The sequence below is a fragment of the Cupressus sempervirens genome, chromosome 11 (assembly GCF_028749045.1).
Source record: "Cupressus sempervirens isolate cs-2001-9-10 chromosome 11, ASM2874904v1, whole genome shotgun sequence".
In the NCBI taxonomy this organism is placed as follows: Eukaryota; Viridiplantae; Streptophyta; class Pinopsida; order Cupressales; family Cupressaceae; genus Cupressus; species Cupressus sempervirens.
In genome coordinates this window covers 50,401,510-50,426,424 of record NC_143128.1, presented here as the reverse complement: position 1 = coordinate 50,426,424, position 24,915 = coordinate 50,401,510, and positions in this window count along the sequence as shown.

Below are 24,915 nucleotides of genomic sequence, written 5' to 3'. Positions count from 1 at the left end.
CTAGAGTTTCTTCCATACAATGCTTTGAAGGGGGTAATCTTTATAAAATATTACTAGGTATTTATAAATGCAAATTTAACCAATGGAAAATAATCCTCACATTTTTATTTTTGATCCATGTAACACATTCTAAGTAAATATTCCAAGATTTGGTTCTCTTTCTATTTGTTGATCGATCTTGGGATAATATGTTTAACTTAAGTTTAGTTTTTTTCCCAAAGTTGAGAATAGATTTTACAAGAACTTGGACACTAGTTGAGCATCTCTATCAAAAATTATCTTCTTAGGAATTCCATTGAGTCAAAAGGTTTCTTGCACAAACTTGTCCACAATTGGTAGAGCTCCATCTCTTAGGTTACTTGACACAAAATGTGATATCTTGGTAAGTATATCCATGACTACCAATACCATATTATTCAAGTTGCATGACATGGGTCATCCTTTGATGAAATACATATTAGTAATCTACCACTTTCATTCATGATTAGCATGTGGGTAGAGTAAAATAGTAGGGTGGTGGTGTTCATCTTCAACTCCCAAGTATTTGAGTTAGCTAGGCATAAACTATGTTGCATATCTCTTCACGCCCTTCCAAAAATAAAAGGGTCTTATATCTTCTATGAGATTTTTTCACTCTTGGATGTCTTGAGCATGGAGCTGAGTTGATCTCCTTGAAGATATAATCCTTAGTTGTGATGAGTCTAGAATATATAGTTATCCTTAAAATTAGAGTATTCTATTTAGATCACAATGGAACCCATCATATTGGTTATCTTGAGGATCTACTTGCAATACCTTCCTAACCCAATTGCACAAGTTATCACTCCCATAAGAAGATAAAACTTGCAACTTCAAGTTTGTTTAAATACATGTTATTGTGGAGATATGTCATCTTTGATTCAAGGTGTTACCTATCTTATTTTATTTTCCTTTAATGTAACTAATTTCAAAATCATATTCAAGGCTTGTGCCTTTGGTGAAATGGTAGGGATTCTTGCCTATAGTGCCTACAAAAAAAGTTCACATCTCCATAGGATCACTCTCTATTATGGTTCTTAATTGAAAGTTCTTGACTTTGACCCTTGGTGAAATAGTGGGGCTTCTTTCTTATAGTGCTTACAACCAAGGGTTAAAGAATATTATTGGCTTCAACCTATTACCCCAATTTTTTGACCAAAAATTATTGGATAAAAAATGCACTATACTAGGGTTTGTATGACTTCTATCTGAATCCTTGCTCATTTTTTGTCTATCATACCACATTTATTGTGGGAAATACTTTTGGTTATAATGGCCTCAGCCTTCTCTAGCCCAATAGTTGATGTTGGTGTTGGAGCTACTACTATTTGAGAAAATGGCTTTTCCAAACAAAGCTCACACAAGTTCATTCTCAAGATGTTCCATGAGTTAACTCCTCTCTTGATATTATTTTGAATGTCAAGGAATTTGATAGTGCATTGACTTGGTTAGATCAAGAAATTCTAATTGGGTATTTTTTGGGTCATACTCCTAAATGTATGCTACTAGAATGGATTTCCAAGGGTTGGATACATCAAGGTGTCTACCTTGAAGGCATTCAAAGCCTTACCATAGGATTTTTTCTTTTTCTCTTTAGAAATCATGGCCAAGATGAGCATATATTTGTTTGACACCCCTGATCTGTCAAGTCCTCTCTTCTAATTTTTCAGCTTAGGTCTCTCACAATTTTTCTATCTCTGATGACCACAAACTTAAGGTTCCCATATGGGTAGAGTTCGCTAGATTCCTATCCCATACTGATCTTCCATATAAGCTATTGCACAAACTATTGGCAAGGTTATTTTCCTTGAGCCAAACAAGTTCTTCAATTCTCAACCCTAACGTAGGGCTTGTGTTGAGGTCAATCTCTCCAGGGACCTCAAAGAATTAGTGGAAATCTAGATAGGTGGTACCACCTTCGCCCAGAAGGTTCTTTATCTAAACCTCTTGAATACCTATAACGCCTTGCCAAGGGATCGAAAAGAAATAAGCTAAAGTTTTACTAAGTTGCTAAACATTTTTTTTTTGAAACAAGAAAGAATAACATCATCTAAACATGACAAACATCAATGGTAGGAGTAAAAAAGCACTACCACCCGACCACATGGAACCTAAATGGCTCACTCCCACCACGCTGAGGAGATAGTCTCAAGTCCCAAATAGGATATCAAACCACATATCAAAAGTACACTCTAAGTCCAAGAAATCCTAAAATTAATCTAACTCAAAGGGTTCCAAGACAAGTCGACATCTATACCTAGAGGCACACAAGACACATAGGAAACCTACTATGTAAGCTGGCAAGTGTCATTGCACAAATCATGTTGGAGTTACCTGAGAAGTCCCTTAGGACCCCTGGGTCATTAATGATTCCTATGCAACCACTAGTATCCTCTCGTACTAACAAGGCATACTACAGAATGCAAGGTCACAACCAAGCGTTCTCTCTACTCCCATCCTAGTCTGTACTAGCACTTGAGGCATGGTCAAGAACATACAAAGACTCTTATTAGGTTCATTTTACTCTCATTTATTGTAATGTTTTCACTTAATTAAACAACTTACAATGAGTTTCCTTGGTAGCCACTTAGGGCCCCAGCCCCCATTGCAAGCCACTTCCTAACACTACAAGTAGATAACCTACCCTAGGCTCATAAAAGAAAAAAATAATATTTATATAAAAATCACCTCAGCCCTATACAAGTGACTAGAAAGCATCAAAAGATAATCCACAATAATCACATCACTTCTCAATGAGCAACTAGAAAATATCTAAGATAAATCACAACATCCATTGGTTCTCAACAAGAAACCAAAAGGTACAAAATAAATCACAATACCCATTGGCTCTCAATGAGCAACCAAAAAGTATCCCAATAATACTAATTAATGACTCAAAATGGTTAAGTCAAACATGTCACAACATGACATTATCAACAACAAAGTGAACACTTCAGTCTTATCAAGTGATTGAAAGGTAATTCAAATATAACTAATCAAGGACTCCAAAAATGGTTAAGTCAGATATCTCATAGCATAAATCTCGCCATCCCATAAACACATTGAAACAATAATCAACAATATAAACACATTCAACATAGAGCATACCATCACATACCATGGTTAAGTAAAAATAATTGAGATCGAGATCAACATTGACATCACATCACAAACACATAACCCCCAAGCCTTTAGTAACAACCTAAAACTAGTCAAAGCTAGGTCAACCCTAGAACCCAAAACATAGACAACAATAAAAAATAGACTGCAGATTCCATAGTTTAGTTTGATTTAGAAAACACACAGTTGAATTAAAAGTAAGTTTTTTTAGATTTCATTTTCGAGGTACATTTCAAGTAAAGGATTTCTAGTTAACCCTACAAGTTGACACATTCACTTGTTGGAATGAATTTTAGAATTACCCTCCCATAATATTTTACATCAATTTCCTAAAATAACCAAAAGATAATTATCTATTTAAAATAACCCCATTGTTTTTAAATAAAATAATTAAGATTTACATTAAAACCCAAATTTATTAATAATCATTAAATAAACCTAATACTCCCTGAACATCTTATTAATTATTAAATATTAATAATTACTAATAATTTCATTTACCAATTAATTTAATGACTAAAACTCATTAGATAACATTATTAAATATCAATAAAATTAATATTAAAATTTATTAATAAAATTACTAAATAATAATATAGTTTATATTATAAAACATATTATTAAAATCTTATTAAATAATAATAAAGTTAATATATTAAAATTTATTAATAAAATTATAAATAATAATAAAATTTATGTAAAATTATTATTAAATAATAATAAATATTGACAAATCCTTATATATAAAAAGAACTACCACAATTACGTAAAAGTTGTCAGTTCTGAATATAGTCGTGCAGCTTTCATAAAAAGGGCTGCCAACCTTTAATGCAACCCCCTCCACATCGCAGGTACACTGTGACTAACATAGGTATAGGCAAAAAATCATGTAGGCCACCAAGGTAAGTGGGTTGGGAGGTGGGGGGTGGTGGCCTCACCTCCCCCCAATAATATTTTATTTTACTTTATTTATAATTTTAATTATAAACTTTCAAAAAAATCTCCCCTCAAGTTGTAACAATACAAATATTATTTTATTTTTTAATAACATTTATTCGTGCAATCAATTTACTAATAATAATAATTTTAGATATGTGTGCGTACACACACACACACACACACACACACACACACTTTATTTTTACTCTTTTTACTATATTTTGCAAATATAGTTTGATAGAAGATTCATTATCAACTATTCAAATTTTTAATCTAGGATTTTCATTTTCAAAGTCAAACCCTTCTCAATTTAAATTCTAATTTCTTTAATCTAGAGAACAAGGGTTTATGATTACTTCTCTAATCTCCATGTATGCAGAAGATATTGGCAAGCATTTAATAATTTACAATATTGAAATGTTTAACTGTCCATCACAATGAATTTAGATTTACAATCCAAAAGCATGAAGAAGACATAATTAGTGATCAAACACAAGACCCTACCTAAATTTGATGCTAATATGAAACCACCCGAAGATTGTGAGAGAGTTCACTTCTATCCAAAAATCTCTCTTTGAAACTTTCCTAGAAATTCCCTTACAAAATTTGCTTCCAATTTTGCTTCCAAAAATTTGTGCCCCTCAAAAATGAACCTTCAATTGGTGATAATGAGTTCTCTCCTCAAATCAAGGCACTAATTGTGTGTTCACTCGAGAGGACTCCTTGCTCACCAAACTCAACTCCAAATTAACTATCCTTTATCTTTTCTTTTATCTTTTCCATGAACGTCAAATGAATTATTAAATTACTTTATTTAATTTTTCACTCAACTTCTTTTTAAATTAATTAATTTCTTATATTTTAATCTCATGCAAACTTAATACTTTTTCATAATTTAATATCTTTCTCCTTTTTTATTTATTTCCAAAACTTAATTGATAAACCATTTATTAACTCAAATAATAATATATAGCATTTATTTAAAAATGAACTCTAAATATATCATTATTAAATTAAATAAATATTATCATGTTTAAAAATTATGCTTATAACTTTTATCTTTACATTTAATTAATCTCCCAATTAATTAAATATAATTAAATATTAAAAATATCATAATAATTTTCCATTAAATTAAATTATTAATTTAATCTATTAATTAGACTTAATTAATAGAAAATTCACCAAAGACTCATAAAATAAAATACAAAAACCTCTCATAGAAAAACACATACAAAATCAAACTAAAGGGTTATAATCATGAATTAACATCATTCAATGCATTCGGAGGGTACACAATTCATATACTTGTCCTAATTATCTAGGAAAAATGGCTCAAAGGTTTGGGATTTAGACATAAGAATTTATCTCCCCTCTCTTACCATTGAGATAATGTGATAGGGTATGCTCATCTTGGCAATTTAGGGAAGTCGATACCTAGTACCTACAACTTGCATAAAAACCATACATGTACAAACACAATATTCCAAGCTAAATAGGCAATGGCACGAAGTGGTACATCGTGTAGATCTTGATTAGTAGGTGACTATGACTCCCTTCCTTAACCACATCAAAAACACCATACATAAAGAAAACAAACACGCACACCAAACACATGTAGTATGGGGTAAGTATCCACAAGAAAACACATATGTTAATAAACCATCTAACTAATCATCATCAGTAATTGAAACACTATATAATCATCATGCATATATAAAGTATAGATTATCAAGTAATCTCATCATACAATCAACTAAATGTAAAACAATATCCGATAATCTCAAAACAATACTAGTAGTAATCAAGCATGCAACTGGTGTAAAAGAGTTTAGTAATGATAATAGGAATGAGAACTAGGAAAATGTAAACTAGGGCAAACACTACAATATCAATTAGGTAAAAGTACAAAGTTGTGTCACCTTTTAAGCTGACTTATCAGAATGACTAAAGTTTTGTATTTCTATCTTTTTTTTTTTTTTCAAACATGTGATCTTGATAAATTTATTCTAGTTTAGTTAGATATGGTCTCACACTTTTCTAATTCAAAATATCTATTAAATGCATGTTTTATACTAGTTTGTATCCAATTAGTAAAGAAATAAAATTATTTTAGAAAATTGACATTTAAATAACTCTTACTATTTTTTATTGTATTTTTTAAATAACATATAAACACCATTTTATAGATCTCAAAGTTAAGAATATTCTCATATAGAGTTTATAGTGTTTTAATTAGATATAGTATATTGTAATTAAAAAATTCTATAAGTATATATTTTAACACTTGAGAAGATTTCAATTTTAAGAAAAAATATTGTTAAATCATATCAAAAAATTAAAAAAACTATATGACATTTTAGAGGAGAGAGTCCTCTTCAAGAATGTATAATTTTTCTTTTGGTTGGAATAGATTTAGTTTGAAAAATGTGGTGGGAGATGAAAACTATCAAAATTAGGCGAGTTGAAATTTGAATCGTTATAAAAGAGAAAATATAGGTCTAAAGCTAATTTTTATTTTTGATTGTTCTAGATACATATGCTATCTATAACATAATCTAAGATCAAAGGGAAATAAGTTTATTTCCATATTGGAACTAGACCCTTAATTTTTAACATTTTTCAGTAACTAAAAAAATTGAAGTTAAAAAGTAGGAAAGTATGTCAATTCTTATTCAAAATAATTATTAAAAATTATAATCCTAAACTTCATCCATTTCTACACATTTCATTAGTTAACTTGATTTTCAAATTAAGGTGAACAATTATACTTTTTTTGCCTTTTTTCCTTTGTAAAAGGGTGACATGGGTTTGTGCTTTTACCTTGATATGAGTGCTAGTCCAAAAAACATGAGATTAAGGATTTTCCATTATTCGAATGCAATTATCCACTAGTCTAGGAAGCTAAACCCACTCTGGCAACTAAAAAAGATGAATGGACTACAATTGTGAAAAATTAAAAAGACTCCATTATAGCTAAGGTAGGCTCTTTGCCTCAAGATAATGGTGGTCCCAGCTCAAGCCTGGTGCCATCAGAGCCTTTAGTCCCTTTTCTCCTACCTATGCCTATTTGAAACCCTATTGCTTAGGGGACAATGGGTATGCATATCCCTCAACTCTCACCCTTCATGGGTTTGAGTGCCACAACCAACTTTGATGATTTTGTCAAATTCCCTCTATCATTTTCATAGCCTAGAAGGCCACAATGAGGTATTTGATAATGGGGAATAGATATGATAGGTCATCTCTTTTGAACACCCCTCATTTGATTCCTTCACATTTTTATGCAAAAAATTATCCTCTCTTGGGGACAAGGAAGATATGCAAGTTGTGTTACAATGAATTGTCTCTCATGGAATGTGTTGGAGCTAATAGACCTCCCTAGAAAAAATTATATTTGTGATAGTAGGTGTCAACTTGGTCATCTTAAATTTGTGTCTTAAAAAAGTTAAAGTTGTTTGGTTTCTTCTTTACTCATCCTACTATGTTTTTTGGTCAGACAGTTCCTTATTTGCTTATCAACATGAGGCTATATGAGGTGTTTCTATCACTCTTCTCTCTCCTCATTTACTTTCATTAGTTATTTTTCTTGGCTCTAACCCCATGCAGAGGATTGTTTATATTTTTCTCTCTTTTCATAATCATTCCTTTGGTATTGTTAACATCTATACCCCCAATAATGTTCTCGAGTGTTCACACTTATGACATTGGTTGGTAGATCACTTGCCACCTGCCACTTGGGGTTTTTGTGGGGATTTCAATATGGTCAAGATGACTACTGATAAGGAAGGGCTTCTTCCTTTTCAATGGGCAACTAGAAAACACAAAGCTTAGTTTTACATGCAAAATAAGTTGAGCCTTTTTTATCCCAATGCTAACCACCACTAGTCTGGTGGGATTTGACATACTTGGTCTAACTTTCAAGCTGGGTCTGACAGAGTGTCAAAGGGACTAGATAGGGCTATACTTTTGGCATAGCCCCTTTTTTTCTTTTTCACATGAACATGCACTACCTGGGTGAGTGCACCAAGTTGGTGTAAAAAAGGGTGGACACTCATAAGAAAATAAAAAAATCAATAACCTAATTAGGTTTCCAGTAACATGATTGGGTTATTTAAAAGTGAAATGCAAGCATGGCTTGGTATGCAAGCTTGGAAATTATACTTTGAAAAACCCAATCAGATTTTGTAAAGTATATGTTTTTTTCTGCTGCCCACATTTGAGGGCATTTTTATACCCTCCAACGACAACAAAAATGTGGAGTATAGAGGAGAAGGTCAAAACCCTATTGGGTTTGGGATAAAAATTGATTTTTTATTGCATTTCTACCAATGGCACCCTAAAAATGAGGTAGGTCTTCATTCTATTCACCATTTATGTATTTTTCAATCAACTTTTGTAATATAGTTTTATAATTGATAAGTTTTGTAATTGTTTAATTTTTAAAAATATATATGGATCAAGGAGTTCAAGAAAACAAGGGAGAGATGAAAGACCACCTCCTACTCAATCAAAGTCTCCACCTATCATGATGCAACAACAAAACACTCCACACATTGTGACACAACCACAAAACCCTCCATCCATAGTGACACAACTAGAAAACCCTCCACCCATAGGGACACAACCACAAAACCCTCCACCTGTAGTGACACAATGACAAAACACTCCACTCAATGTTCCCATTCAAAAACCACCACCTCCTATAAACCCTATATATAAAATTGCATCATTTAACTACCACACAAGAGTACCTCATAAATTACCTTACACAAAATAGTGCTAACATTACCCAAGTGGTCAATAGGTTGCGGTCATCTACACTTTGTCACCACTCAACCGTAGTGAATACACTTGAAAAAATGGCCCAAAATGAAAATGAGGTGTCTAGGAAGGTTAAAAAATGGGGTTCATAGAGGGATAGGTCTCATGAAATTTGTGCTGATGGGTTATCATATCAAAAAGTGAGAGATGAAGACATAAAGAAAAGTACTATACATTCTCTTTTCACCAATCCTATATCTGATGACTTCCTATTACACACAACCAAAAAAATTTCTATTTATTGGTGAACTCATCCTAGGATGAGATCATGTTTATGGAATAGGTGGTATATGATATTTTACCTACCAACATGGAATAATTATGATGTGCCTCTATATTTTTGAGAAATCTATATTGTGAGTTCATCCTTAGTGAGAAGCCAAATTACTTTGACATCCATTAGTTCTAGGATAGATAGAAAGACTTTTCATAGGATAGACTTTGGACTCATAGGGTGGTGCCACAACATGAGAGGAGATGTAAAAGATGAAAAAAATACCTCATGTTGTGCTCCCATCAATTGGAATGGAGTCTATTGATTTACAGACTCTTCATGTGGCTACATCATTGGCAGATGTTATCATTGAGCATGGTTCATATTTAGGTGGTTTCCCCACACCCATAGAACCTCAACCATCATTAGATGAACCTTTAGGGTCATCACAACATGTAAAAACTCCATCATCATCACCTATGGCACCTCAGTTATCATAGCCTATGAAAGCTCCATCAACATCACTTGCACCACCAATGTCATCTCCGCTTGTGTCACCTGCACCACCAATGTCATCTCTACTTGTGTCACCTACACCACTAGTATCATCTCCACTTGTGTGACCTACAACACCAATGTCATCCTCACTTGTGCCACTTGCATCATTATCAAGTGAATCATTACAATCTTTGGGACCAATTAAAATTTGTGTTTTAGTTGTTAACACATGTGTGATGGGATAGATATGGAGGTTTCTAAGGATAGAGTTTCATCTCATCCATGGGTACATTGTGGGAATACTTGTTATTCATACACAAATGGGTATTTCATATTCATAGATGATATGATGGCGATGTTTAGGATACATAGGATTGTTTGTTTGTTTGAGTTTTGACATGATATTGTTTAATCACCTAAATATCATAAAAGTAATTTTAAAAAAAAAATTATAGATCACTTTAGATTGATATGTGAACAATATAAAATGCAGGGTGCAACAAGCAGTATGAGAACACCACATTGTACTCATTCTGCTAGAGGTGTGAGGCTAGGAGCAAGAACACCCAAGGTAAAAAAAATAAAATATTCTTAAAAGTATAATAATACATTGGCTTAAAAATATTGTTTCTTAAGTGGTATGACATTGAAAACTCACTTATAGATCCTCTTCCATCTCATACCATCATTGAACCCTCCCATTCATTAAATCTATCCAATTCCCATCCACATCTCTTGCTGCTAGCATTATTTGACATGATATTATTTAATCACTTAAATATCATAAAAGTAAATTTTATTTTATTTTATAGAAAATTTAAGATTGATATATTCAAACAATATGCAATTTAGGGTGTAACAAGTAGTATGAGAACACCACATAGTACTCATTCTACTAGAGCTGTGAGGCTAGGAGCAAGAACCCTTGAGGTAAAGTTTTTTAAATATTCTGAAAAGTGCAATAATACGTTGGCTTTGAGATATTGTTTATTAATTGATATTCTTAAAAATAATATAATACCTTTCCATCTCCTACCATCATTGAAACCCTCCAAAATTCATTAAACCCATCCAATTCCCATCCACATATCTTGCTCCTAGCATACCCAAAACCCATCTAATGAGCCTTGTGAGTTCATCCTCCATATATCCATCCACATTGAAGAACTTCCATATCACATTGGGTGTCTTGCAGGAGTGTGGAGATCATAAATCTCCACTTTTATTTCTTGACAAGGTGACAAAAGTTCAGTTGCATCTCACTTTTCCTTCTAGACCTCTTTGTTTTCAATTTAGGCCTTGTAGTCTTTTTGAGACCCATAAGTTTTTCCTATCTTTCAACTATCCTTATAATATTGTCCTTCAAATCCTTCTTGTGTCTTCTTGAACTCCTATGATATTCTTGTTGTTATTGTGCCTTCTTGCCATTTACAACATTATCTCATATTTATAACAATACTCTTTACTATTTTATAGGGCTTGTTGGGAGCTACAATTTCTCAAATTGTTGATGCCATGCTTTCTGCCATTAACTTTGGCCTTGAGATCTATGTGATATCATAGCTTGCACACCTATCAAGTTTAAATTTTGAGTTGAACTCATGATGTGTTTTATTGATTCCTATTATGTGAATTTCTTTTCTTCTTTAGGGTATTCCACATAGCTCAAGATCTAGAGGAAAGGGAAGGAAACCAACAAGAACACAAAAAAAAAAAGGTATTAAATACAAGTCAGGTTTATATTTTGAAATTTATTAAATGAATTAATGCATATACATGTACTCAATATTGATCAATATGTGTTGACTTGTTTGTTGAATATATGGAGAAAAAATTTAGTTTGTAGAGTTGATGAATGCACTTGAGACTGCCGATGTTGAGGCAATGGAAGAGGTAAAATTTCATATTTTCCTTCTCATAAGTTTTAGGTTATAACATGCATTTGTTCTATCTACATATTAAATAGTTTCATTTACAAATGAGTACATGTTCTTTTTAATTTTTTAATTTTTTTTCTTCAGTTTTATAGTAATTATCAACAATTATCTTATAAAAATATGTTATTTTACTTTTACCTATTACAACACTCTTTGAGACTTCATGCAAATCCTTTCCCATTTCATTTAATTAGGAGTCTTGAGTGTCAAAGATGAGGTCAAACACAATTGAGGCTAGAGGCATGTATGTAGAGTCTTAGCCGAAGCACTCTTGTGATCTCAATTTGGATTGCTTGTGTGTGTGATAGAAATTCCTAATGCCTACTCTAAAATTCTAACATTTTATCTCTTACCATATAGGTTGTGCCTTATGCTAGCAATGATTCATTAGTGGTTATGCCTCCTACTAGCACAAGAGATCCAACTTAAGTCATAGCTTTTTTTTTTTAATACTCTATTTTGAATCCCTAATGCCACTCTATAATGCTAACATTTTATCACTTACCATATAGGTTGTGCCTCATACTAGCATTGATTCATCACTACTTGTACCTCCTACTAGCAAAGGAGATCTAGCTCAGGTTGTAGTACATTTTTTTATTTTTTTACTCTATTTGGAATCCCTAATGCCTACTCTATAATTCTAAAATTTTATTGCTTACCATACAAGTTGTGCTTTATACCAGCATTGATGCATCAATGGTTGTACCTCCTGCTAGCATGGAAGATCTAGTTTAGGCTGCAATACGTTTATATTCTTTACTCTATTTGGAATCCCTAATGGAATACTATAATACTAAGATTTTATCACTTACCATACAAGTTGTGCCTCATACTAGCACTAATTCACTAGTGGTTGTACCTTTGCTAGCATGGGAGATCTAGCTCAAGTTGTAGTACATATTTGTTTTTTTAGTCTATTTGGAACCCTTAATTCCACTCTATAATTCTAAAATTTTATCATTACCATACAAATTGTGCCTCATACCAACACTAATTCATCAGTGGTTATGCCTCTTGTAAGAATTGATTCATTGGTAGTTGTGTCTCCCATCATCACTCTACCTCATCATTATGTTAGGTGTCCCACCCATCAACGAAGGATCCCATTACCATTATCATTTAGTCCAAATATGGGACAAAGTGATGAAATAATGAACAACTCAACTATCCACAATTTAGAACCTAATTTCTAGTTATTTTCATATTATTTATAGATAAGATATTTGATAGTGTATTTTAAATTTTCTTCTATAGACACATAGTGAGCCACAAAATGCATAAAAGAGGCTCAATTTTTATGATCCTACATAGTCATGGATATTGATAGTGATATAAATATGTAGTTGTGGTAATCACATGACATTGACATATATTCAACTTTTGTACTCTATATATTCAAGATTTGTATTGTGCACATTTGACATTTCAATTGTACACATATGACATTTGTTGGGTATTTGACTTTTGTATTGTATATATTCAAGATTTGTATTGTGCACATTCAACATTTCTATTTTACACATTCAAAATTGGTCGGGTATTTGACTTTTGTATTGTACCAATGAGACATTACATACTTTTCTAATTATATGATTGATATGGCATAATATATTGTTTATTTTGATATACGTTAAACTTGGATTTCCATCCAACTTGATCAATATGTGCATACAAACTTGTATTTCAGCTTACTTTCTTGCAATTAATCAAATACATGAATATTCATTATTTTATATAGAAAATGTAACTAGTTGAATCAAATTCATTATACCATGTAATCATATGTCACTTATTTTGATGTGATAAGACATGAAAACTAAAAAAAATATGTCATGATTTTTGTACTTGTGTCAAAGATCACATCCCAATAGTGCTTAGAAAGGTTATGTATATTTGAGTACCTAGATCACAACTTTTGGCAATAGGCTAGATACGGATGCCAAATCCAAACAAAGTCAAATCTCTAAAAATTAAGATAGGTTGTTGTAGGCCTAGATAACATGATCTCTTAGCACCTGATAGTTTGTCAATACCTCACATGAGCTTAGAGAAATTCCTAATCAAAGATCATAGCCCAATGTTTCCTAGAGACCCTTAGGGAGGCTTCCATTCAGTGTGGTCGATACCATTAGAGGGACATTGTGGCTAAATCAAGGTTGGTCCTAGCCTAAACTCAACTAATTGGAGCTAATAGAGTAGACAATTTGATCCTAGGACCAACATTTTGAAATTTACACAACCTTGCTCATTTGAATTGAGAAGCATTGCACCCTTTGGCAATAGGCAAGACACAAATACCAAATCTAAAAAAAATTGAATCGCTAAAAAGTAAGGTTGTTGTAGGCCTAGATAAGGTGATCTTATAGCACCTAATAGTTTTCCAATACCTTGCATGAGCTCAGAGAAATGCCCAATCAAAGATCATAGCCCAAGATTTTTTAGAGACCCTTAGGATGCTTTTGTTCAATATGGTTGATATATTCAGAGGGAAATTGTGGCTGAAATTAAGTTGATCCCAGCCTAAACACAAGCTAATAGAGTAGAGAATTTGATCCTAGGACTAATGATTTGAAATATACACAACCTTGTTTATTTGAACTAAGCAAGATTAGAACTTTTGACAATAGGAGAGATACCAATGCCAAATCCAAACAAATTCAAATCTCTAAAATAAAAAGAGGTCAATGTTGGCCTAGATAACATGATCTTGTAGCACCTGGAATTTTATCAATACATCACACAAGCTTACAAAAATGCCCAACCAAAGATTGCAACTTGATGATTCTTATCTCATATTGGTTTTGACAAGTGAGTGTCAACACACTTAAGTAATTTTTTTAGTTTATGCTGAACAAGTATTTTATGCCAAGCTAATCATAGACCAAGCCAAGTCATAGTGACTGATTAGTCATTCAAGTGCCAAGAAGACAACATATATTGAGTGACACAAGAGTCAAGTAAATAGTGGATGTTAAGCAATGCAGGTGCGAAGTCACAATAGAAAGATTAGTGCATGTCGAGCATCAGAGACTTCAGATGCCAGTTGACACAATTTTGACATATTTTTTGTAATTGCACAAACAACTATGTAAACCATTTTTGAGCTGACTTAAGATTGAATTTCAATATTTTGGAGATAAGGACAAATCTCAAGTTGGATTCCCTATGCAATTACATGTAGCCAATCAAAAAATGGGAAGGATTAGGTGGCAAAATGGATGAATTTAGCCATAGATTCATACCTAACCCTAAGTCACTAAGTCTTCTTAAAGAGGAAAAAACCCTAAACTCTTCATGAATGAATGAGTGTCTAAGGAATTGAAGGAGCAAAGAGAGAAGTTTGCATGCACAAATAGAGCATTCATGGTGGCTTAGAAGTTATGAAGTGAAAGTACATTATATAACACTTAGAGTAGAATAAAGGATTTAGAAGAGTATACAACATAGAGACATTTGATCAAGAAGGATCAAGAAGACATTGTTTAGAGGTGATCTATTATCAGGCAAGCAAGTGCTAACAACAAGATCAAAGCTAAGACATTCTAACAACTGATTTTAGTCAAAATTTCTTAACATAGTAGTCCTAACAGGCTGTATGAAATCCTTTAACAAGGTTCTTACTTGATTGTAAGTTAAAGTCTTCTAACAAGGAACACTTCTAATAGGGTGTTGAAATCCTCTAACAAGGTGAGACCTAAAAATATTTGTAAGCCTTTAATAGGGTAGACCTTTCATTGGATAGATCATGACTCATGATCAAAACATTGTAACCTTCATTGGATACACTTTATTACTGTAGTGGTGAATATTTATAGGTTTCATCCCCACCCCAATTTTACCTTCTTACTTGGAGGGTTTTTGGTTAATCATATATGGTGTTATGTGTGTGAATGCTTACATGTTTACATGATTTAGATGTATATGATTTATATGTTATTTTAGTTTACTTATTCAATGTTTGAGATGGATGTGTGTTGAAAGTTTTATGGTTCTAGGTTTAAACTACCGATTCACCCCCCCCTAGAAGTTTACCTTTCCTAATGTTTTTTTGACAATTGGTATCAAAGCCTTGTTCTCTAAAAGAGAAGATTTATAGCTTTGAGGAAAGATCTTCAAATGGATATCTACAAGTTGAGAAAGACTATTGAGAACTAGGAGATTAAAATACATCTCATACTACATCATCTAAATAAAGCAAGACAAGAGCTGAAGAATTCTTTGAAGAGAAGGAAAGAAATTGCCATTGTGGAGAATGACACACAATACAAAGAGATAGACAGTACTAAGTTATTTGTAGATAGAGACACTAATGAATTTGATGCAACAATTGTAGATATAATGGAAAATAATAGAGCCCAAGTTGAGGAAAGCAAAAATCTCAAATTAGAGAAAGAATCACAAGTTATACTGCTATCTAAAGTGGTTGAACAAAAGAAGAAAGCCATGGAAGACAAAGCCATGATTGAATAAGACAAAAAAAATTTGGCCAAAATACTAGAAGAAAAATCATCAGAGCTAACCAAGATTTCCACCATGCAATTGGATACTCTAAGTCAAATGATGAATGCCAATGATGAATTAAATGTCAAGGACATTGAGATAAATAGATTGAAGTTGCAGAATGAACAATTGCAAAGTGACCTAAAGAGGGAAAAGGTATTTTCTGAAAGTTTCAATAAACCAAATGAAGCCATCAAATACTTTGAGCACTAATTGATATCCCCTAGATCCAAGAATGATACATCAAGATTGGGTTACACAAGCACTAAAGAAGGAGAATCATCCAAAAGTGCAGAAGAAAGGAGCAACAAAGGTAAGAATTTCAAACCTACTTGTCATAATTGTGGTAAGAAAGGACATACTACTAATGTGTGTAGGAGCAAGACTATAAATCAGAATGTCAAGCCCAAGAACATGGTTGACTACCATAAGTGCAACTAGCAAGGTCATCAAGCACATGAATGCAAAACTAGGACCATGCATACACAAAGATTTGAAGGATATTGCTACAATTTTTAGAAGTATGGACATAGAGCTTTTGAATGCAGATCAAAACCCATTTTGTCATCAAATAGGAAAATAAAGATAAGGAACTATGGAAACTCTTCTAATTGGGATTACAATACAAGATATAGTTGTCATTATTGTCAAGAATATGGACATGTTGTTGAGAATTGTATTAGGACACATTTTAGTGGTAACTACCAAAGGTGGTTAAATCAAACCACATGCTTCAACTCTTTGAAGACTGGTCACATTAGTAGATATTGTCCAACTAGGTCAAAAGCACCAAGCTGTGAATTTGATAAAGGCAAAGGAAAAGTAGTTTTTGAACACATAAGAGATGAGATGAATAAGACTTAGAAGAGAAAGGGTGATTGTAGCACATCAAATGGAGAAAAGATCACTTCATACAATGGGTTAGGTGATCACACATCATCAAACTAGGCAATCAAGAGGTATGTGGGACTAATATTTAAAAGCTATATCATACATCAATTTCAAAAGAAGCTAGTACTACAAGGACTATATTAGCATGAATAAAAATGCAAGATGTTGTTAGGAATTCAAGATAAATCTTTAAGTTTTTTATGTTATTGCCGAGCATGGAATATTTCCTATGTATGCCAAATGAAATATTAAAGGATGCCAAGCTAGTAGTCTAGCTAGTTGATGCCAAGCTCGTAGTGATTACTGAGTGATGAAAATGTCAATGGATGCTGATTGAGCTGGAAATTGGTTAATGTTGAGCTTACATATATGTAAGCACTTAACATTAATTGTAGGGTTTTAAAAGGGTATTTGATCAATTTTAGCTCATTTTTCATCATTTCAATTTTGAGAAAGAGCAAGAAGAACAAATGGTGGTTTGGAAATCCATCCAAGTAGTTGTGGAAAGATCTAAACAATGATTCTATGTTAGTTCATTAGATTTCACAAGGTATTTATTAAGAGTTGAGCTACGTAGTTTAAAATTTTGTAAACCTTAGTTTCTCATTATGGCATCTAGTTCAAAGAATGTAGAAGGGAAGGAAGTTTTGAATGTTTAGTTAGTAAGTAATGATGTCAAGAAAGATATTTTGAAAGCCATTCCTAACATTGCATATAAGAAAGACCCTTCTAGTGCATTATCAATAATTCTGTCGAATCTAATAATGGTGCAAGATGTAAGAGAATGCTATAACTACAAGATTGGTAGCATTGGAGACATGGAGATTAGGGAGGCATATAAGAAAATTTGTGATAATGGTTTTTTGAAAGAAGAGTTCAAAATCATTGAGAGAAAGGGATTACCATAAGCCCTAGATTTTCCAAATGTATTCAAGATAGAGTGGATTAGGATAGTGCTTAGCCAAATCTTTGATGGTTCATTATGGTTGGACAATGGACCTATTAAAATAATTAAGAGAATAATCCATAGGGTTACTAGTTACCCAACCCTAGATCAGCCTAAGACATTGAGAAGTGATTCTAAGGAAGTGATTGAGAATAACACTGGAGCTGTCTAGAACAAAAGAGGCATGGAAATAGATACAATCATTGATCCTCTTATTAAATTTTCTATGAGGGTAATATCACACAAGTTCTATCAATCTAGTAGATTAAATAGTGTACCTTGTATAGCTCTGGATGTGGGATATAAGATTGCAAAGAGATATCATACATATGATGTAGGAGAGCTACAACTACAAAACACATTCCCCTCATTTGGTACTATGGGATGGAAAACCAACAGATCAGTAGTAGTGTAGATTGGTGAGTATATTGAGCAAATAGGAGAGAATTTTGAATCTCTAATGACAAGCTATTTTCAAGACTTCAAGAATTCAATGAAGGAAAGATTAAGAATACTAGTATCCTTAGTTGAGAAAAACTATAATGATGTATGTTTTCTTGTGGATGCTAACTATACATTTGTGCAAGCTGCTACACCAAGAGTAAGATGGTTAAGGCCACTTGGTTATGAAATAAATGTGGATGAAGCCTTTGCAGCCATCATAACTTTACTATTAGAAGAGGTAGACAAAAGTGCAAAGGTCTTTGGAAATTATGAGATAGTAAAATCCAAAATTTCCATGGAATTGAAGATTGCCTCTACCATGAAGAAAAAGGAGAAAATAGTAATGAAATTGAAACCTAAGTTTGGAGTGAGTGTCGAGGAGAAAGAAAAAGAAGAAGAAGAAAAAGAAACCCAAGCATAAGCACCTCTCATTTTGACACAAGGCATGGGAGAAGATCAAGAAGAAGAGGAGGCTAAAGGTGCTAAGTGAGAAGATGTTGAGGAAGTACCTACTCATGATGAGCTAAAGAAGAGGAAGGCCAAGGCACAACTTGTGACAAGGGCTAAAGCCAAGCTAAGACCATTGCACCAACTACAAAAGCCAACACACATGCAACTATACAAAAGGCCAAGGAAAAGGAAAAACAATCTGAACAAGGAGGTCAAGAGAAAAAGAGACCAAGAAGAAAGTATGTGGCACAAGCAGAGTTTGAAGAAGATAAAACAAAATCAGATGACTATAACCAATTTAAGGTGGTGAGTCATAATCCTTCTTCAAATCTTGATAATTTATGTGAAAATCTTAGAAATAGTGCAAACCTATTAGAATTCGGTCATGTTGATTTTGATAAATTGGGTAAAATAGAGAAAAATCAAGTGAAGGAGGGCATATATGCCATGATGGAAAAATTCAAGACTTCACTAGAGATTGCCAACTCGGTGCCTAAGACCCTATATGATAGAGTTGAGAAAAAATAGCACTATTATCTAAACTTGGAGAAGAAAATAAGAGAAACATCTCTAGCCGAAGTGATGCCAGAATTAATAAAGGAAAAAATTGATAAGTCTATGAAGAAGTATGCAATTAGGTTTGTACCAAAATACAGAGCCTTTAGAATTTTACAATACAATATTGAGGATGTTGTTAAGAAGACCACTTAGATGTGGAAACCTACTTATGGATTGACAATAGTAAAAGAAGGAGAAGAATAATCCATTGAAGTAAAGGATGATGAAGGAGATGATGACAAAGGTGACACAGTTAGAGGAGGAACAAAAATGCAAGAAGATGACAAGGAAACAAATGAGTCTAAGCAGCTAGAAGAATAGAGTGTGCAAGACACACAATTACTGAGTGTTAGTCCTCCAAATGTCACAAGTGAGACTATTGTAATGGGCACCCCTGGATTTCCAAAAAAACTAAACCAAATTGCTGAAAGGAATTATGTCAAACAGTTTGCATTCAACTTCTTATTTCTCCGTTTAATGTTTTAAACCCCTTATAACTCCGAAAATCAAATGTTTATTTGTTTGTTGTGTTTCGTGCATGGAATTGGTATCATACAACATAAACAAGAAAGAAACTACAATGATATGCAAAGTGGAAATGAACTGCTGCTAATAAAATGTTATTTTCAGAATTCATAAAACCAAATACATGGCAGATTTATCAACTCACTAATTACTTCAGCAGTATTGACATAATACTCTAGCCCATGCTTTCGAACTTGCTGCTACAATACTTTGTACTTCAATCAGTCCACTACCTTCATAATACCATTCCCTCAAAGCGGCATAAGCGTCAGACAAGTAGTGAAGAAGATATGAGCAAAATACCAAATCTGCCTGTAGCCGGAAATGCAACTAAACTACCTGATAATGAAGCCAATAACAAAGAATTCCAAAGGCCAAACCCCAAGGGAATGACGTCTAGAATGTTACAAGAGAGGATAGACATCCTCAAATGCCAAGAACGGAGCTGCAACTCACACACCAATTTCTTCTCATATTCACCCTGTCTAATGAAGCCACAAATGCTTCCTTTTATTCTATTCCCACGGGTCCCCTCAACTCATATGGGCAATGTGGGATAAAAGATGTGTAATATAAAACATATATTAAAATACCCCTTATGTCTCCCTTGGGTACACATCACCATAAAATATATATTAAAGTAACACTTTAATATTTTACAATTAAATTAGACGTTACTTTAATAAAACTTTAGGCATCAAAATGTATTAGCAATCGGACTCCGAATAATGCGAGTGATAGCTCATCGGAAAGCTCTCACCGAGGAGTATCGAATCCAATCACCAAAATTGACCTGCACCGTGTCCTGCCGACTTACTAAAAATAGTAAGTATGCCTGAAACTAAGTAAATCAACTTCATTTTGGCCCAAACTGGAAATGACTAGGCCAAAACACTCCAAGATCCCATTAAACCTTTCGTTAGCCCTCGAGACCATGTAGAACAAGGCTAACACGCACACACTTGGTCAACTGCTAAAATGGGGACATTACAGTCCGCCCCCCTTGAAATTGCTTGTCCTCAAGCAACCTCAGTCTAGCCTGCTGAATAACCTGCTCACTCTCCCATGTAGAATCTTCCTCCGGCAGGTCTTTCCATTTGACCAAATACTCCTTCACTATCCTGTTTCTAAGCTTCCTCTCTCTGGTATCCACAATAGCCTCAGGTAATAACACAAGCTTCCCCTCCTCATCCAAAGGGGGTAAATCTGCAGAAGGCACTACACTCTGACCAATGGCTTTCTTAAGCCTAGACACATGAAACACATTGTGCACTCGATTGCCCTCTGGAAGCTCAAGCTCATAGGCGACTTTGCCCACTTTGCGAATCACCCTGTAGGGACCATAAAATCTAGGTTTCAACTTTTTAGCTCCACTCTTCTTGAGCGATGACTGTCTATATGGTTGTAGCCTCAAGTAAACCATATCCCTTACCTCAAAGCTACGCTCTATTCGGTGCTGATCAGCATACAATTTCTGTTGATTCTGGGCCTGTTGTATATTCTCTTTGAGCACTTTCAGGATGTCCTGACTATCCTGCAATAAGTTTTTGGCTTTGGGCACTCTACTGTCCCCCAAAACTAAATCCATGAAGCTAGGTTCTTCATAACCATAGAGTGCCATGAAAGGAGTCATCTTGATGGACATATGATAAGTGGTGTTATAACAATACTCTCCCATATGCAACCATTTGATCCAAGCCTTTTGTTGTGTAGTTACATAGTTCCTCAAATATCCTTCCGCCCATTTATTCACAATCTCAGTTTGCCCATCTGTTTGCGGATGATAACTAGTGCTAGGTGTAAGATCTGTACCACACAACCTAAACAACTCTTGCCAAAAAACACTCATAAACTTACTATCCCGGTCGCTGACAATGAATTTGGGCAGCCCATGTAACCTGAATATCTCTTTAAAGAAAAGATCTGCCACCTGTGCTGCTGTGTAAGTGGACGGAATAGCAAAGAAGTGAGCAAACTTCGTCAAGCGGTCCACCACCACATAGATGCAATCCCTTCCCTGCACTCGTGGTAAACCAGTGATCAAGTCCATCGAAATACTTTCCCATTTCCTATCAGGAATGGGCAAGGGCTGTAATAAACCTGCAGGAAATGTGTGTTCTCCCTTATTCTGTTGACAAACCATACACTCCCTGGCATACCTCTGAACATCATTCTTGAGCCCTTTCCATGAAAACCGCTCTCGGATCTGCCTGTAGGTCTTGAAGACCCCCGAATGTCCTGCTGTGGGTGCATCATGAAATGCCTTCAATATCGCCTCTCTCAAATGTGATGACGGAATCAAATAAACCCTGTCCTGAACTCTGATCAATCCATCTATCACCTCATAGCGATCATCCTGTATGGTACCTGAAATCAATCCAGAAGCCCAAGCATCTCCGACATACTCTGCTATAATTCGATCTCTCCAATCTCCTGAAATCTCTGCCAGAGCACATAAGTGAGGTCTCCGAGATAAGGCATCAGCCACCACATTTTTCTTACCTTTGACAAACTCTATGTCAAAGTCATAAGCCTGCAATTTAGTCACCCATTTTTGTTGCCGGTCATTAAGATCACGCTGGCTCATGAAGTATTTAATACTGTTGTGATCAGTCTTGATCACAAAATGTCCACCTACCAAATATGATCAAAATTTGGCCAATGCATGCATTATGACCAACATCTCCCGGTCATAGACAGAATAACTTTTCTCAACTCCTCGGAGCTTCCTACTCTCGAATGCAATGGGATGCTTCTCCTGCATCAATACTGCTCCAATCCCATCACCTGATGCATCACAATGAAGCTCAAAAGGCTTTTTGAAATCCAGTAGAGCTAGAACTAGACATGAAGACATTACCTGCTTGAAATGCTCAAAACACCTCTGTGCTGCCCCTGTCCACACGAAGGCTCCTTTCCTGGTAAGATCTGTCAAGGGTGTAGCAATCTGTGAGAATCCCTTAACAAACCTTCTATAAAAACCACATAAACCAAAGAATCCCTTAAGCTGTGTAAGGTTTGTGGGAGTAGGCCACTCTACAATAGCTCTAATCTTTTCGGGATCAACCTGAATGCCATCTGCACTAATGATATGCCCCAGGTAAAGGAGCTCAGTCATGCCAAACTCACATTTAGATTCCTTGGCATACAATGACTCTCTCTCCAGAATAGATAACACCTCCTCCAGATGATGTAAGTGCTCCTCCCAGGTCTTACTAAAGACCAAGATGTCATCAAAGAAGATCAAGACAAATCTCCTCAGCTGCTTCCTGAATACCTGGTTCATACAACTTTGAAATGTAGCAGGTGCATTGGTTAGACCAAATGGCATAACCATGAACTCAAAGTGGCCATAGTGACATCGGAAAGCTGTTTTCTCAATATCCTTTGCTCTCATCCTGATCTGATGGTATCCAGATCGCAAATCAATTTCTGTGAAGAAGCATGCCCCATGCAACTCATCAATCAGCTCATCAATCCTAGGAATGGGATACCTGTTTTTAATTGTTTTCTTATTCAGTGCCCTGTAATCGATGCACATGCGCATTGTCCCATCCTTCTTCTTTACCAATACTACTGCTGAAGCAAAAGGGCTCTTACTGGGCCTGATATGCCCCATCTCCAACAAATCCTTAATCGCCTTCTCTATCTCATCCTTGTGTTTCTTAGGATGACGATAGGGAGTAATCATAACTGGTTTGGCTCCCTCCTCGAGCTCAATAACATGTTCCATCCCTCTGTCAGGAGGAACCCCATGAGGAATATCGCTAAATACTTTAGCGTGTCTATCAAGTATCTTCTGGACATCTAGTGGATGACTCTTTTCTTGTGGCTCTGGTGAAGTTGGCATAATGTGGCACTCTGCCGCCCACTCTATGTCATCATGACGAAAAAGTCTCTGCATTCTCCTCAAGGACACTATTCTGCAACCTCCATCTGAAAGCCCTCTAAGTACCACAGTTCTCCACTCATGCTGGAATTTCATCTCCAATTTCGCTAGATTGAGTGTGAACTCAACTAGTGAAGCCATCCATGTCATGTCAAGGATGACATCATAATCTCCCATGTCCACAACATAGAACTCATCTTCCAACTCATAGCCATCTCCAAACCTGATGCGAAGATTAGATATCTTTCGAGTGCATAATAACTTATCACCGTTAGCTACCATGACTCTAAACCCATCATGCTCCTCTGTCTGTAACCCTCTCTTGGCTACCAACTGTGCATCTATGAAGTTATGTGTAGCCCCAGTGTCAATAAGAGATATCACTTTCTGCCCCTGGATGGTACCCCTGACCTTAAATGTGATTGCCTTTTGGGCCCCTGTCAAGCGTGCCAACGATCTATCATCCTTAGGAATGTTGCTCTCCTCTATAGTGTTACCCTCATCTGAATCGGAGTGCTGATCCTCCCCTTCTGACTCTGACTCTTCTGCTGAAAAATACTCCATTTGATTTGCCTTAGCCTTGAGAGAACATTTATGAGATAAGTCCCAAGGCTCTCTACAATGGAAGCACAGCTTCTTCTTTCGAAGTTCATTCAAGGTTTCATTGTCTAGTCTTGTTGATCCTTCTTTGGGTTTTCTATACTCTTTCTGAAATGATTTTTTGTCTTTGTCCTTGCGGTAGGAAGAATCTATTGAATGGTTTTTTCCTTTGTATACCGAAGGGGCTAAATCTCGTGCCTTTTTAGTTGCTTCAGCTAACGTGAGTGGATCATGTCCCTTCACCCAACCTCGTAATGGATCAGCAAGACCATCACAAAATAACACCACCAATCTCCTAGGAGAGATATCAGTAACAAGTACAGACAAGCGCTAAAACTTGGCAATGTAAGCATCCACAGAACTTGACTGTTTTAACTGTGCTAGCTCCTTGAAATGTAACTCGGGATCCTTAGTGTCAAATCTCCCAATCAATGTTTTGGTGAATTCCTCATAAGATGTAATCTGATTATGCCCCAAAGTCACCATGCCATGATGCCACCATTCATGTGCAACGCCATCCAAGTTCATAGCCGCATACTTGATAGCCTCCTCCTCAGGC